The 15,440-nt window shown below is 33.8% G+C and overlaps 1 pseudogene; it reads left to right on the top strand.

Annotated features, from left to right (window-relative positions):
* The first annotated feature begins 9,532 nt into the window (after positions 1-9,532).
* LOC107035302 (olfactory receptor 4A47-like) lies at positions 9,533-10,478 on the top strand (annotated as a pseudogene).
* The last annotated feature ends 4,962 nt before the right edge of the window (positions 10,479-15,440 follow it).

Below are 15,440 nucleotides of genomic sequence, written 5' to 3'. Positions count from 1 at the left end.
GAACAATTCTGTTTCATGTGGCATGGACTGAGGTCACTCTTCAATTGATTGATGGACATTTAAGGAGGTTCCAAGATGACTTCACTTATATGAATGAAGCCTTGGTAGAGATGACTATAGGACGGGGCTCTTCTGGGTCTCTTTCTTCTCCATGTAGATATAGGGTAATGTAGACAATGTCTACCCAGTGAGGTTCTCAGACTTGTAAAATGACAGTTCAGGGCTCTGAGAAGGAAGAGACAAAAGCTATCAGGCCAGTTATGTCTCATCCCAACATGACATAAGATTGAAGTCCAGGATATCAAGTTTTATTATTACTATTATTATTATTATTTTTGCAGGGGGATGTAATTAGATTTATTTGGTTTTTCTTTGGAGGTAATGAGGATTGAACCCAGGACCTCATGCATGCTAAGCATGCATTCTACCACTTGAGCTATACCCTCCCCCAGGATATCAAGTTTTAAATTCAGACTGCTCTTCACATCCAAAGAAGCAATCAACAAAATAAAAGGTAACTTATAGAATGGGAGAAAATAGTTGCAAATCTTATATCTGGTAAGAGTTAATATCTGAGAAATATAAGGAATTTTACAACTCAAGAGCCAAAAACCAAAAAACTCAATTTAAAATGGGCAAAGACTTAAATTGGTATTTTTCCAAAGAAGACATACAAATTGTCACTAGGAACGTAAGAAGGTGCTCAACATCACTAATAATTAGGGAAATGCAAATCATAATAAAAATTGGATACCACCTCACACCTCTTAGGATGGCTATATGAGATTTACAGGAGAAATTAAATGCTTGTGAGGATGTAGAGAAGAGGGAACTCTACTATCCAGGTGGTGGGAATATATATGTGTTCAGCTACTATGGGAAACATTATGGAGGTTTCTAAAAAAATTAAAAATAAAACTACCATATGGTTCAACAATCCACTTCTGTGTGTATATCCAAAAATATAAAATTAGGAACCTGAAGAGATATCTATACTCCCATGTTCATGGCAGTATTATTCACAATAGCCTAATGTAAAACCTAAATGTCCCCTGATTGATGAACGGATAAAGAAACATGGTATACATACATATGTATTGTGTATGTATGTAAATATATACATATAGAAACACAATGGAATATTATTCAGCTATATAAAAGAAGTGAATCCTGCCATCTGTGACAATATGGAGGGACTCTGAGGGCATTACGCTAAGTAAAATAAGCAGAAATAGAAAGACAAATACTTTATTTTAGTATAAGCATTTAAAGCTATACATTTTCTTCTAAGTACTGTGTTGGTCACAACCCATCCATTTTGTTACAGTTTTATTGTGTAGTTACAAATATTTGTTAATTAAAATTTCTTCTTTGGTTCATGATTACTTTAAATATTTATTGCTAAGTTTCTGATTAATTGGAAGATTTTTCTAGATATCTATGTTAGCTGTCTATTTCTGCATTGCAAGTCACCTCAAAACTTAGTGACTTGAAAAAACACAAACTTATATCACAGTTTCTGTAGGTCCACATACTAAGCGTGACTTAGCTGGTTCCTCCACTTCAGGTTCTCTGACAAGGCTGCAATCAAGGTGCTGGCTGGGGCTGCAGCCTCACATGAAGGCTCCCCTGAAGAAGGATCCACTTCTTAGCTTGTGCAGATGGTTGTTGGCAGGATTTGGTTTCTCAACATCAATTAAATATCTTATCAAATTATAATTCCAATTACATCCCACTGACCTTGAAATTGTTGTCATATATTTTACTGCTACATATGTTATAAGTTTCTGAATATATTATTAATCTTTCATTACATAACTAATTATTTAAAACTTTAGAAAAGGAATTTCTTTCTTTTCTCTATTAATTCATGTACATCATTTCCACTTTCTTCATCCTTTTCTATAAATTCTGATTTCTGTATGATACTGTTTTCTTCAGCCTGAATAACTTCTTTTTCTATTTCTTGTAATGTCTGTTTGCTGGCTAGGAGACAAAATATTGTCTCCTCGAGGTTGAGGAGTTTTAAAGGCATAAGCTGCCACAGAGTTTTGGCTAGTTTCCCTACAAAATTGTGGCTTATAAGGGAGTCAGTGATTAACTTTACTAATGGAATTGGAACATTCAGCAGTGACAGGAGCCAGATCAGGATCAGTGACAGGTAGCTCGTATTGCTCACTCAGCCTGTGTAGATCATTCATCTCTGCCACAGTGACCAACAAAATGGTTGAAAATGCTGATTGATAGCCACAGGACAGGCCATCTTGTCGACCAGATTATTTGACAGTTTTCTCTGCAGCAAATTCTCTGATAGGTACTTTATATGATGAACAGACATTTTTGTGTTTGGTCCATTCTGAGTAATCCAGCTACATACAGCACCTCCAGATTGCTTTGTCATCCATTCTTCCATTTTCCTCTTTTCCTCAACAGTGTATCAAATTTGTATTTACTCTCTATTTCTTCTCCCATGTAAAATGAAAGCCATATGTACTGCTCAAAATACTGCTTATCAGGAGGGTTTTTCTTCACCTTGAGCCTTCATTTTTTGCATTTTTCCCCTTTGTTTTATGAGGGGGAGGTAATTAGGTTTATTTATTTATTTCTGTTTGGAGGAGGTACTGGGGATTGAACCCAGGATGTCATGCATTCTAAGCATTTGCTCTACCACTTGAGCTATACCATTCCCTACCCCACTTTGAGCATTTAATATCAATTTCAAGTGAAACTGCAGAGCAGCAGTTGTCTACTTTTGGCTGCTGCTGCTGCTGTACTAGGCAGATGTATTCATAAACCTGTCTGTATCTTTATTCCCTCCATCATACTGATTATTTTGGCTTTATACTTGTGTTACATTAATAAATTCTTGAATATATGTTTATAATCAAAAGCATTGGATTTTTGAGGTTTATTATTTTCTAATATATGAAAATAAGATTTAGCTGACACTAATAAGCTCTAATAAGCTCTAATATGTTGTATTTTCATTATCATTAAGCTCAAAGTGTTTTCTAATTTTTGTTGTGGTTCATTTTACCCAGGGGGTATTTAGAAATGCACTGGGTTTATTTTTAACATTTTTATTGATTTATAATCATTTTACAATGTTGTGTCAAATTCCAGTGTAGAGCACAATTTTTCAGTTATACATGAACATATATATATTCATCGTCACATTTTTTCTGTGTGAGCTACCATTACACCTTGTATATATTTCCCTGTGCTATACAGTATAGTCTTGTTTATCTATTTCTACAATTTTGAAATCCCAGTCTATCTCTTCCCACCCCCCCACCCCCTAGGCAACCACAAGTTTATATTCTATGTCTGTGAGTCTATTTCTGTTTTGTATTTATGCTTTGTATGTTTTGTTTGTTTGTTTGTTTCTTAGATTCCACATATGAGCGATCTCATAAGATATTTTTCTTTCTCTTTCTGGCTTACTTCACTTAAAATGACATTCTCCAGGAGCATCCATGTTGCTGCAAATGGCATTATGTTGTTGGTTTTTATAGCTGAGAAGTATTCCATTGTATAAATATACCTCCTCTTCTTTATCCAGTCATCTCTTGATAGATATTTAGGCTGTTTCCATGTCTTGGCTATTGTGAACAATGCTGCTATGAACATTGGGGTGCAGGTGTCATCCTGAAGTAGGGCTCCTTCTGGATATAAGCCCGGGAGTGGGATTCCTGGGTCATATGGTAAGTCTATTCCTAGAGTAATTTTCTGGCTACTTTTAGGTTTTGATTTTCTAGGTTATTTAATTTCTTCATGTCCAGAGACAAACTTTATGACTGTAATTTTTGAAATTTCTTGGGAATTGCTTTTTGGCTCAGCATATAATTACTTTTGAAGACTGTTCTATGGGCACTTTTTGCCATTGTTGGATGCATTGTTTCTTGTTTCAATCAATCACATTTGTTAAGGATGTTTAAACATTTTATATCTTTATAAATTTTTTGGTGTGTCCATACTCATGCAATTAACACGAGTTGTGCTATTATCTCCCTCTATTATTGCTTATTTACTTATTATTCCTTTCAGGTTAATAAGTTTAAAAATATGTTATAAAGGTAGAAGTCTATTATTTTTCCCTGATGTTAGAAAGAGTGCTCCTTTTCTGTGGAACCTTTTCTGGGTTACTTTATGCAATTTATTCCACTACCTCTTTTTCACTTTTTATTCTGTTATTTAAGATGTTTATCTTGTCAGGCTCTTACCTTTCACGCTATTTCCTGCATTGTCCATCCTTTTATCTCTTTCTACTTGCATCTGTATATTCTCTTCTAATTTCTCTTATCATTTACTAGTTCCCTATCCATATCTATCCAATCTACTATTAAACCCCACAAATAAATTTTGAATTTCAGTTTTATGTATTTTAACTTTCAAATTTATTTCATTCAATTTATTATCCACCTTGTGTTTTAATTGTTTGAACACACTAAGTTTATTTTGAAATGCTTTTTTTCCCATATTTTGGATCATCTATATTTATTTTAATAGCTTTTGCTTTTCAATTAGGTCTTGTATTTGTCTATAGTTTGTTACATTTGTTTTTTTGTGGCATATTTTATATTTAAAAAGTTGAGAAGTTATTCAAGGACTTTTATTATGCTTTCTTCTTTAACAGAAAATTTCATTTTGTTTCTGGCTGACAGGTAGGCTTGGGGAAATAAAAATCCCAGATAATCTAATCAGGAAATTAGATGAGTCATTGTGGGCTTGAGTTTCTATGAGCACTACTCTCTTTTTAGTCACCCTTACTCCAAGAGTAAAACTATTCATGGTCTCAAAGAAAAGCCTGGTTGTTTTCAAAGTCCTCTTCTTGATGGAATTTGAATCTCATTTATTGTCTTCAGGGTAAAACATTTGTAGGAACTTCCACTCAACCTTTTTAGCTTTTCATGTGTGGTTTTTACAATAAGCCCACTTTAGCAAAAAGAGGGCATCAAATGCAGGTTTTAGCTCTCTGGCTTCTCTTCTTTTCAAAATTTTGGCCCCACACATCCTTGATTCCCTGTTAGTTTTCTGATGACTTCAGACACATGCATTTTACATTTTTCTAGCTACTCTGGTGGCTCTTATGGAAATATTTGGTGCAAAACAACCCATTCTTGCTTTCCAGATGACAAATATTATCCCAATATTTAATTTTCTAGTTTTAGGACTGACATAGCTTACAGAGCATCACTGTGGGTTATTACATATTTTGAAGCAACATCCATATCAGTTATATTTTCAGTGTATTATATTTATTGAGACATAGAAATTCAGTGTCTGTGCTTTTGTAGACACCACTGATCTAGCAAATTCTTTTTCTTAATTCAGACAGCAGGAAACATTAGTAGTTCTTTGCATTCAGCTGAAAGGAACACAGAGATTATACATATGTATATATTAGTTCTTCAGTTCCGAGTCATAATTTAATCCACAGTAATCTGGATCATATCAGATAATTTTTTCAAATGAAAAATAAATTCTCCATTTTTTCCCCCTACTGGTAAGAGAGGAAGTGGCACTTAGATGTACTCTAAATCTTAGAAGTACCATGTGTGACATTTGTATTTGTTGGATTTCATCCATTTATTAGGTAAGCTGAAAACCACCAAAACTTTGGTGGGACTCTGCACAAAGTAAAGACTTCAGTTGGTTTAGATAGGTATTTAATGACTCTTTAAGGCCTGTATGACCCAGAAAATGCAATATTAAACTAAATATATGTGGAGATGCAGATGCCCAGTGGAGCCCCTTGTAAACCATTCTAAGGAAATAACAGTGGAAGCCCCCAGAGGTTTTATATAGAAGTAGGCTTTTGTTGGAAAATAATTCTTTTTTTGTAGAAATAGTAACTCAATTGATACTGAATTGAAATAAATGGACTGAATTAATGACCTGAAGATCATTATGGTTTCAGCTGACATAGATTTAGGCCTGATCAACAATGTCTGCTTCAACCCAGAACCACAGAACCGTGATTACTTGTTATTTCAAGAATTGACTGTCTACTTCAATAACTTCCCCAGTCCCAAAGCACTCTGCCTGTGAGGCTCAGGGCATCTTGAATAGATGCTCAAACAGCTAACAGTAAGAACCTCCATTGTTCAGGATATGGTTGGATATGTTTCTCTCTTAATTACAGATGAAATATTATTTGCCTTACCAAAGATTTCCTAACATGAAATTCATAAATTATTCACTATACTTTTTTTTTATTTTCAAATTACAGACTTTTTATGTATTTGGCATTTTGCTGCTCTTTTTTGCAAGATCCGAATCTTTTTCTCTCTAGGGATTATTCTGAAGAAGAAAACTGTCTAGAGGTTTCTTCATTTGAATTTGTTCCAGATAGTCTATAAATGGATCTATAATGACCTTATATTCTCTTTCACATAAAATAGTAACAAAAAAAGTCAGAGTCTGTGTCTGCATATATAAATGGAAGAATAATTTTTTCTGACAGATTAGCCCAGGAGATTTCTGAAAACCCAAACTTCTGCCCAGGCTGAAATTTATTCTCAATTGGTATCTAATCTTCCAGACATCTAATTTTCTCAGCATAGACTTATTGTTTGAGAAGTTTGTGAAGTTCCCAATTTTCTGAGATAAAATTGGGGAGAGGTAGAAACATGTTTTTAATTAAGGATGAGGCAGCCTTAAGGAAAAGCTATTTAAATGACCAGAAGCCTAAAGAGTCTACTATTGCCCGTGAAATGCTCAGCCATTGGCTATTCCAAGAAGTTAAAAATCCCAGAATTTCTCTTGTTAGGTGCAGAGAGAGATTAATGGCCAGAGATATGAATATTAGACTAAACCCTCTATCAAAGTAAGGTAATTTTTGGTTACCTTACCATAATTAACTGAGAACAGACACATTCAAATAACCAATTTCAGTGTTTTTAAATTTTTGAGTTTTTTTATATCAGCCAATAGTGGGCTCAATCAAGTTAATTTCCACTAATTAGGCCAGTATGCACACAAACAGCAGCTTTGTTTTTCTTTGCAGAAATTTTTCTAGCAGGTGAGAGTGTTCAACTGTCTTTGCAAGGCAGATGTTTTTGTTGTATTTCAGTGTCTTTATATTCTAGGCATCCATGTCAGATGCTTCTACATTTACCTGAAAGACTGATGTGATGGGGAGATTGTGTGGAAGTACAGAAAGTGTGACCATTTGAAATGATTTATAGATCCATTGCTCAGCCATACAATACTATGTGTTCTATGATCACACATAGATACTCGAAGTATCTGCAGTTACCCTTAGAGGAAGAAGCACTAATCTTTAAAGACAAAGGAAAAAACCCAAGAGGTGGGTTCTTGAAACAATTAACAAGGGATAATCACTGAAAATTCATCTGATATGTTGTTAAATATAGCTATAATCTTAAATATCTTATATTTTCATTGGATGAAGTCTCAGTTGAGAAAATCAAGCTAGAAAAAAACACAGAAATTAGATGGAATATTTGTATGTATTTGGTGTTAGTATTACAACATGAAAGATATTTATTGTCCATTTTCCCAAACAACAAAGAGAAATGTAGCATATTACAAATAAATTTGTGGATTGATAATCTTGAATTATGGGTTAATTATATTTTAAATGATATGTTAATATTTATAATTTCTTTTATATTTTTAAATTAGATAATTTAAAATTGTAGATCATGTCAAGTTTGCTACAGTATAAAGGAATATGTGCCCATTCTGTTCTGGCAGCTTGATATGGGCCTTTATATGCAGATATTTATAATTATCACGGCAACCATGTTTGAACATATTATTCTTTTTATCCTGAACTATGTCTATACTTTTTGTCAGATTGACAAAATCCAGATGATTTGTTCTGATACAATGTTCATAGTAAAGCATTAAAAAACATTAATTATCACCATCATTTATTGAGCCTGTACGAGGTGCCAGGGAGGGTTCTAGGTGCTTTAATTCCAATAAAATGATGGCGCTAAGCAGTAGGCACTGTTGAGATCCCAATTCTAAAAATGATGAAACTGAGGCACAGAGAGATTTATTAACTTGTCCAAGGTCACCCATTCAGTGGTGAAGCTGGGATTCCAACACAGGCAGTGCAGCCCCAGAGCTCACATTGTTCACTGCTGTGTTCTGTGCTTTCTTCAAGGATGTTTGGGATCATAAATAGGAACACGCTGAATGATAAACCTGTGATCACTCTTTGATCTCTGTAATTATCAAATCTCATTCCCACTGGCTAGTGTTTCTCCAGTGACAGTGATAAGGGTGAGAAATTGTGTTTACTTATGAAAATATGAAAGAAGAAATAAAAGTCAGCAGAGGAGAATAAGGCAAGACTGCACAAAAAGTATCACAGGTGGTTACACTCACAAGGGTTCTGAGAGCATCTAGTTTGATCTCTATCGTCCAGTGAGCACACTGATACAGACTTGTAACTACATTTAGAAAATGACCCAGACACATGTCTTCTCACACTGAGCTTGGATTTTTCCCTTGAGTGTGCTGCTGTTTGGAATCCGGGCACTGAAATCCTATTTTTGAGCACTCTCAGTACATAAGCATTATAAGTAAAACCATATCCCATTGTACTCTGCCTCTCCTTTTAGTGTCTATTTTCTCCTCCATCACTACTTAGCTCACCCCAAGTGTTTTGGAGAAAAAATACTAGCTGTTAACCTGCCAATGTAATAGTTGGTGGTAGTCATGAGTCATTTCAATTCTAAAATGTATTCTGAAATATGGCTATGTAGTGTATGTGTGTTAAGCATTGTGGTATAGGTAAACATTAAAAGAAGAGAATTATAACTCCTTAAGAACCTGATAGTCAAAGAGATGACATAATTGCTGCAGGGAACAACGGGCTAAGTATTTTGCAATTATTTGACACTGTCCAGATTCCAGGGCCTTGGACTTTAATGAGAGATTCATGAAGACCAAACAGCCTTTGAAATGGGAGGGATTGAATATCTAAGAGTTGGCTATCATAGTATTAAGGGAGTTAATCCAGAAAAGATGTTAGTTTTGATGCTGCCTGGGTCTATTGTAAAGGTACTCACTACAAATTTTGCCAACTCAAAGGACTGACTCTATGCCAATTTACTTAGAGTTTGTTGTCACCACTGAAGAGTAAGTTTCTAGAGAGCAGGGACCCTTACTTGCTTGTCTTTGTTGACTTCTGTGTCATGAACTGACCTAGTTTCAATAAGGTTCTATTAAAGTTATGACTGCCTCTTGGGTCTTTGACTACACTTCTCTATAGAAGATCCACTAAGACATAGAGATATAACCTCTTATTTGTGGTCCCAACAAAATCATCTGAGGAGAAATAGAACTGTCAAGAGAAGGTGTGATGGGCTTTTGGAAGAAGAATTCAGTAGATATTTACCAAATGCTTATTGTGTGCAAACCACTGTAGACATACAGACACACAGATATGCTCTGTAATGTAACAGATATATTCATAGTCATGTTCACAATCTCATTACAGGTCTGGGTCTCCTGATCTCTCATCCCTGACACTGGCCTCACAGATAACTAAATGGGACATAGCAACAATCTAACAGAATTTGTTCTCCTGGGCCTCACTCAGAATCCTGAGGGGCAAAAAGCATTATTTGTCTTGTTGTTACTCATCTACGTTGTGATGATGGTGGGTAATCTGCTCATTATGGTGACTGTCTTTGCCAGCCCCTCCCTGGGCTCCCCCACATACTTCTTCCTTGCTTATCTGTCCCTCATGGATGCAGTTTACTCCACTGTCATTTCACCCAAATTGATTAGAGACTTACTCTGTGGTAAAAAGACAATCTCCTTCTCAGTTTGCATGGCATAGCTCTTCCTAGAACATTTATTTGGGGGCTCTGTGGTCTTCTGCCTGGTGGTGATGGCCTATGATCACTATGTGGCCCTCTGTAAGGCCCTGCACTACTTGACCGTCATGAATTGGCAGGTTTGCATCCTGTTGCTGGTGGTGGCCTGGGTTGGAGGTTGCCTGCACTCCATGGTTCAACTTCTCTTTGTGTAACATCTCCCCTTCTGTGGCCCCAATGTCATTAATCACTTCATCTGTGACATGTACCCATTGTTGGAACTTGCCTGTACTGACACTCACCGTGTGGGTTTCACTGTGGTTGCCAATGGTGGAGCAATCTGTATGGTCATATTCATCCTTCTACTAACATCCTATGGGGTCATCCTAAATTCCCTTAAAACTCATAGTCAGGAAGGGAGGTGAAAAGGCCTGTCTACCTGCAGTTCCCACATCACAGTGGTGGAACTCTTCTTCATTCCCTATAGTTTCATGTATGTGAGACCTGTTTCCAACTTTCCCATTGATAAATCCATAACTGTGGTTTATACTGTCATCACTCCCATGTTGAACCCTTTAATATACACCTTGAGAAACTCAGAGATGAAAAGTGCTATGGCAAAACTCTGGGAGAAAAAGTTAACTAGGTAGAATAAGAATGTGTCACCCACACTGAACACATTTGTCACTAATCCTAAAGACAATGACCAGGCAGGACATTCTAACAATGGATGATTTAGCCAATTCAACAGACTCCACAGAGATGCTTTTCTTTATTTATACAAAAGCATCAAAAAAGTAGCATAAACTGTCCTTTAAGGCTTGAATCAATCTAATAGGCAAGTTCTGCAGGATGAATAAGAGACACAGGTCTTTGTCCTATTACAAGAAAAAATAAACTAAGTTCACCCTGTAACTTTATTTTTCACAGTTTATACTAAAATGGGACTATAGAAGGGAGAGTTGTGAAAAACAAGCTAACCTTCAAAATTTACTTTCACCCAAATTTTTGGGAAAACAATTGGGCTAATATTTAGAACAAATTTCTGAGGGCCAAAAGAATGGTTTTTAAATTTTAAAGTGTTAAAATTATTTTTTTTGGCACAGCAAATTTCTGTAGCTGCATAATGCATTCATCTTTAAGATGACTTCTGTTACTCAGGTCAATGTCTTTGAGTTTGTAGTGCAGGATATTCAGATGGGAGAAGTTATTGTGTTCATTTAAAGACATGATCAGTGAGCTGTTTTGTTAGATGGGATGTGGTTGAGATGAAAACAGATTCTGGTTCTTGATTAGAGGATAGAAAACCACACTAATCCAAGATGTCAATATATTTTCATGCGCTTCTTCACTAGTTATATGAGCATTTTTGCTGCTCTTCAAACAGTAGACAGAACTTCTTATTTTGTCTTGGAGATACTGAAGATATAGAAAAGAGATGTGTTATTTTGCATAAGCAGTGTATTCCCTAAAAGTCATATTCAACTTAAATACTTTTTACTTTCAGACTTAATAATAATTTGTTTCTGTGTAAACAGAATTTTGTTTTTCAATTTTATGTAAAAAAAATCAGGTTTTTTCTCAGTGTGCAGTCCCTTCTGGAATATCTCAAATTAGGAAGAAGATAGATTTGCTCTCATTGTATTATGGAATGTTATCTTGCTTTTTAAGGATTTTCTTTTCTAAAATAAATGTTTTAGAATTTTTCTTACTTAAAAATTTTATTATATATTTTCATGCATATCCATTAATATATGCAATTTATATCTGTTTTGTAGTATCTTACCTAGAATATGATCAATATCACTGAAACTACCAATGTATATTGCCCTGACTCCCTTCCTCTGCCTCTTCCCAGAGATAATCTCAATGCTGAACTCTTTGTTAACCACTGTTAAGAACAGTTTAACTATAGATGTATGTATTCTTAAAGTATATTATTTGAAGTTTCATGTTCTTTATTAAAATTACTCTGTGTAGTATGTGGCTTTCTGGATCTTTTCTCAACAATGTCAATTAACTTTTCTAATATTTGTTCATGTGATTGGACATTTCTCTAGTCCCACCATTTCCCCTGCTGTATGTTATTCCATATCTGAATAGACCATCCAGTCAGTGGTCATTTGGGTTGTTTCCAATTTTTGATAATGCACATGATGCTGCTATAAACATCCTGAAAGAATCGTCTTTCTGTTAAGTAGTATTACAAGTTCACAATCACAGATAGTTGCAATTTTCTTCTAAACCTGTATTATCAGGTGAATTCCTGTTAGCCATATGAAGCAGATCCGTAAGTCCATGTCACAACCAACACTTGATACTGTCAGATGTTTAATGTTTTTGAAAATCTAATGAGTATAAGACTATGACTGTATTATGGTTTTATTTTTCAATGCTTACTGCTACTGAATTTGAACATATTTGCATGTTTATTAAACATTCATTTTTTCTCATCTTCTATTCAACATGTATTCATGCTTTTGTCAGTTTTTCTAGTAGGTTATCATAAATTTATTGGAGTTCTTTAGGAATTCTCTGTACTAATTCTTTTTTTGTTTGTATGCATTGCAAAAGTCTTTTCCCAGTTTTTGGTTTTACTTTTCTACATATCTCTCATATATTTGGATGAATGGGAACTTCTAAATGTAATCAAATTTCTCAGTGTTTATGTGGATTTAAGTTAGCACTTCTATGTCTTTCTTATCATATCATTTCTACAGTATGGCCAGAAAAATGTCAATCTATATTGTCTTCTAAATATTTCAAAAGTTTTCATTTTTTAGTTTCCAACTTTAATCCATTGAACATTGATTTATATATATGCTGTAAAGTGCCCTTTTCATTTTTTTTCCAGTGTAGATAGCCAATTGTCTAAGCACCACTTATTGAATAATCCATCCTATCACATATTGAGTTTTCATTTATGTCTGATTCTAGTTCTGGTTTATTTATTACTGTCAACTGATTAATTTTTCTAAACTTGTGTTTATTTATGTAAGTTTATAATAAGTTTTTATGTCTGATAGGACAAGTCTTTCAATCTTTTTTATGAAGTGAAAAAAGTCTTGTTTCCACATACATTTTAATTCAGCTTGTCATGTTGAAAAAAAGCCATTGGGATTTTTATATTGAAATTGCATTGAAGCCATTAACAGTTGACCCTTCCAACACCAAATATAGCATAAATCTGCACCCAATTAGGCCTTTGATGTTCTTAAAATTTGAAAAAATTCACAAATATTCTTTCATATTTTTAATAAATGCTTTCCTATGTATTCTTGTTGTTCTATTCCACAGCATTACTGAACATAGATATTTATAAATATTTCTAACTTTTTATAAGCAAAATTATATCTTACTTTATGTCAATAATTTGCTTTATTTACTTAATAGTGAAGTGTTTTGCCATTGGTACATTTTTGTGAATTGCTTTTTCATATATTTCATCCAATTTAATTGGCATGTTCAAAATGTTTTATTGACTTAGGAAAGATTTTATGTTTTAGTATAAAACAAAAAATTTCTCCTAGATAGTGTTTTGGTAGTGTGGAAGTGTTATACTTTTAATGTTGTTGATCACTATTATCAGAGTTTCTGCCTTTTAACTTCAATATTATATAATAATTTATAATTTTTTTCTACTTTACTTATGTCTTTGTATTTTAAAGCATTAAGTACACATATGTGCACACATGTGTGGGGGAGATTTTACAGAAAGTGAGAAAATGTATGTGTATGTTTGTGTGTGTGCCTATGTATAAAGAATTTAAATCTACTTTGCAAATTGTTATCTGTTACCTTAAAACAAAATTTTCAGCACAGTTTCCAAAAATCTTACCTACTTACCTAATTTGATATGTCATGTTTACTATGTTTAATGTCCAAATGCTTTTGTATTTATTTGTAGGATATTTTCCTTTGACCAGTTGCTTATTCCTAAGCCAATACTCCATCTTTTTTAGTTCTTGTAAGTAGATTTTAATATCTGCTAAGAGACCTATAACTCAATACTCTTATTAAAGACAAGATTTTGTGTTTTGAACAATTATTTGTCATGTAAATGTTAGAATAATTTCAGAAGTTGTAGAAACTATGAAAATTTTGACTGACAATATATTAAATGTCTAATTAATTAGGAAAATAATTGATATCTTGTTCACATTGAATCATTCTCCATGGAAATATGAAAATATCTGTGTTTATTTAGGTCTTCTTTGATATTCTTCAGTAATTCCTTTGTTTTCATCATACAGATCGTTCACATCTTTCTTTTTTAATGTATATTTTATAATTTGGATTATACTTATGGAAAATATTTTTCCACATTCTATTTTCTAAATAATTATAGCTAGAATTCAAGAAAATAACTAAGAAATATTTATCAATTTACTCTTGAATTCAGCCACTTTACTGAACTCTTATTTAGTATGAAAGATCTTCAGTTAACTCTTTTGGGTTTGCTAGAAAGATAATGTTATCTTAATGATTTTTCTTTCTAATAACTTTCTTCAAATATTTTATATCACATTTCTCCTTAACATATCATTATATTACTTGATATAGGAAAACATGGGGTAATGACTGTGAATAGAGAAATCTTGATTCATTTTTAGCTTCAATGGGGATGTGTTCATTAAAAATTATCATCCCCACCCTGTATGTCAGTGTCCTGATGGGAACAGATACCACTCTTCAAAGGAACTACTGAAAACTATTTACAAAGAGTTTTCAAGATCAAAGAATTTTGGGGTCTTTGATTTGCATTTTCTTATTATTTACTGATGTTGAACATTTTTTTTTCATATGCTTCTAGTTTTTTTGTTATGTTTTCTTCAGAGAAATGTCTATTCAAATCCTTTTATAAAATGTTAAACAAAGATTGAATTGTAAGGCTTCTTTTATCAGATATATGGTTTTCAAAAGTATTTTCTCATTCTGTGGCTTATCTTCACTTTACTGATTTTTATCCTTTGAAACCCAGCAGTTTTAGCTTTAATGAAGCTAAAATTATTTACTTTTCCTTTTATTGTTTATGGTTTTGGTGTCATATCTTAAAAAATACTGCATAATTCAAGATTATTAATATTTACTCATATTTTATACTAAGAATCAGTGGTGTTGGCTCAGATTTTTTCTTTAGTCCATTTGGAGTTAATACTGTACATGATGTAAGGTAAGTTTCTTAATCTGTTAAGGCTGCTGTAACAAAATATCACAGACTGGGTAGTTTATAAACAACAGAAATAGATTTCTCAAAGTTCTGGAGGCTGGAAGTCTGAGATCAAGGTGTAAGCATGGTTGGGTGAATGCTTTTTTCCAGACTGCAGACTTTTATTTGTATCCTCATGTGGCAGAAGGAACTAGGAATCTTTGAGGGATCTTGTTTAGAAGAGCACTAATTCCATTCATGAGGGGTCCTTCCTCATGTTGTAACCATCTTTCAGAGGACCCACCTACTAATACTATCACCTTTGGGGATTAGGAATTCCACATATGGATTCTGAGGAGACACAGAGACTCAGACCATAGCAGTAAGAATCCAGTCTCATTCTTCTATCTGTGGATATCCAATTGTTCTAGAACCATTTGTTGAAAAGACTATTCTTTCACCTTTTGACTTGTCTTGGCACCCTTGTC

This window comes from Vicugna pacos, unplaced genomic scaffold (assembly GCF_048564905.1).
Source record: "Vicugna pacos unplaced genomic scaffold, VicPac4 scaffold_5, whole genome shotgun sequence".
NCBI lineage: Eukaryota > Metazoa > Chordata > Mammalia > Artiodactyla > Camelidae > Vicugna > Vicugna pacos.
This window is presented reverse-complemented; position numbering and strand designations above follow the sequence as displayed.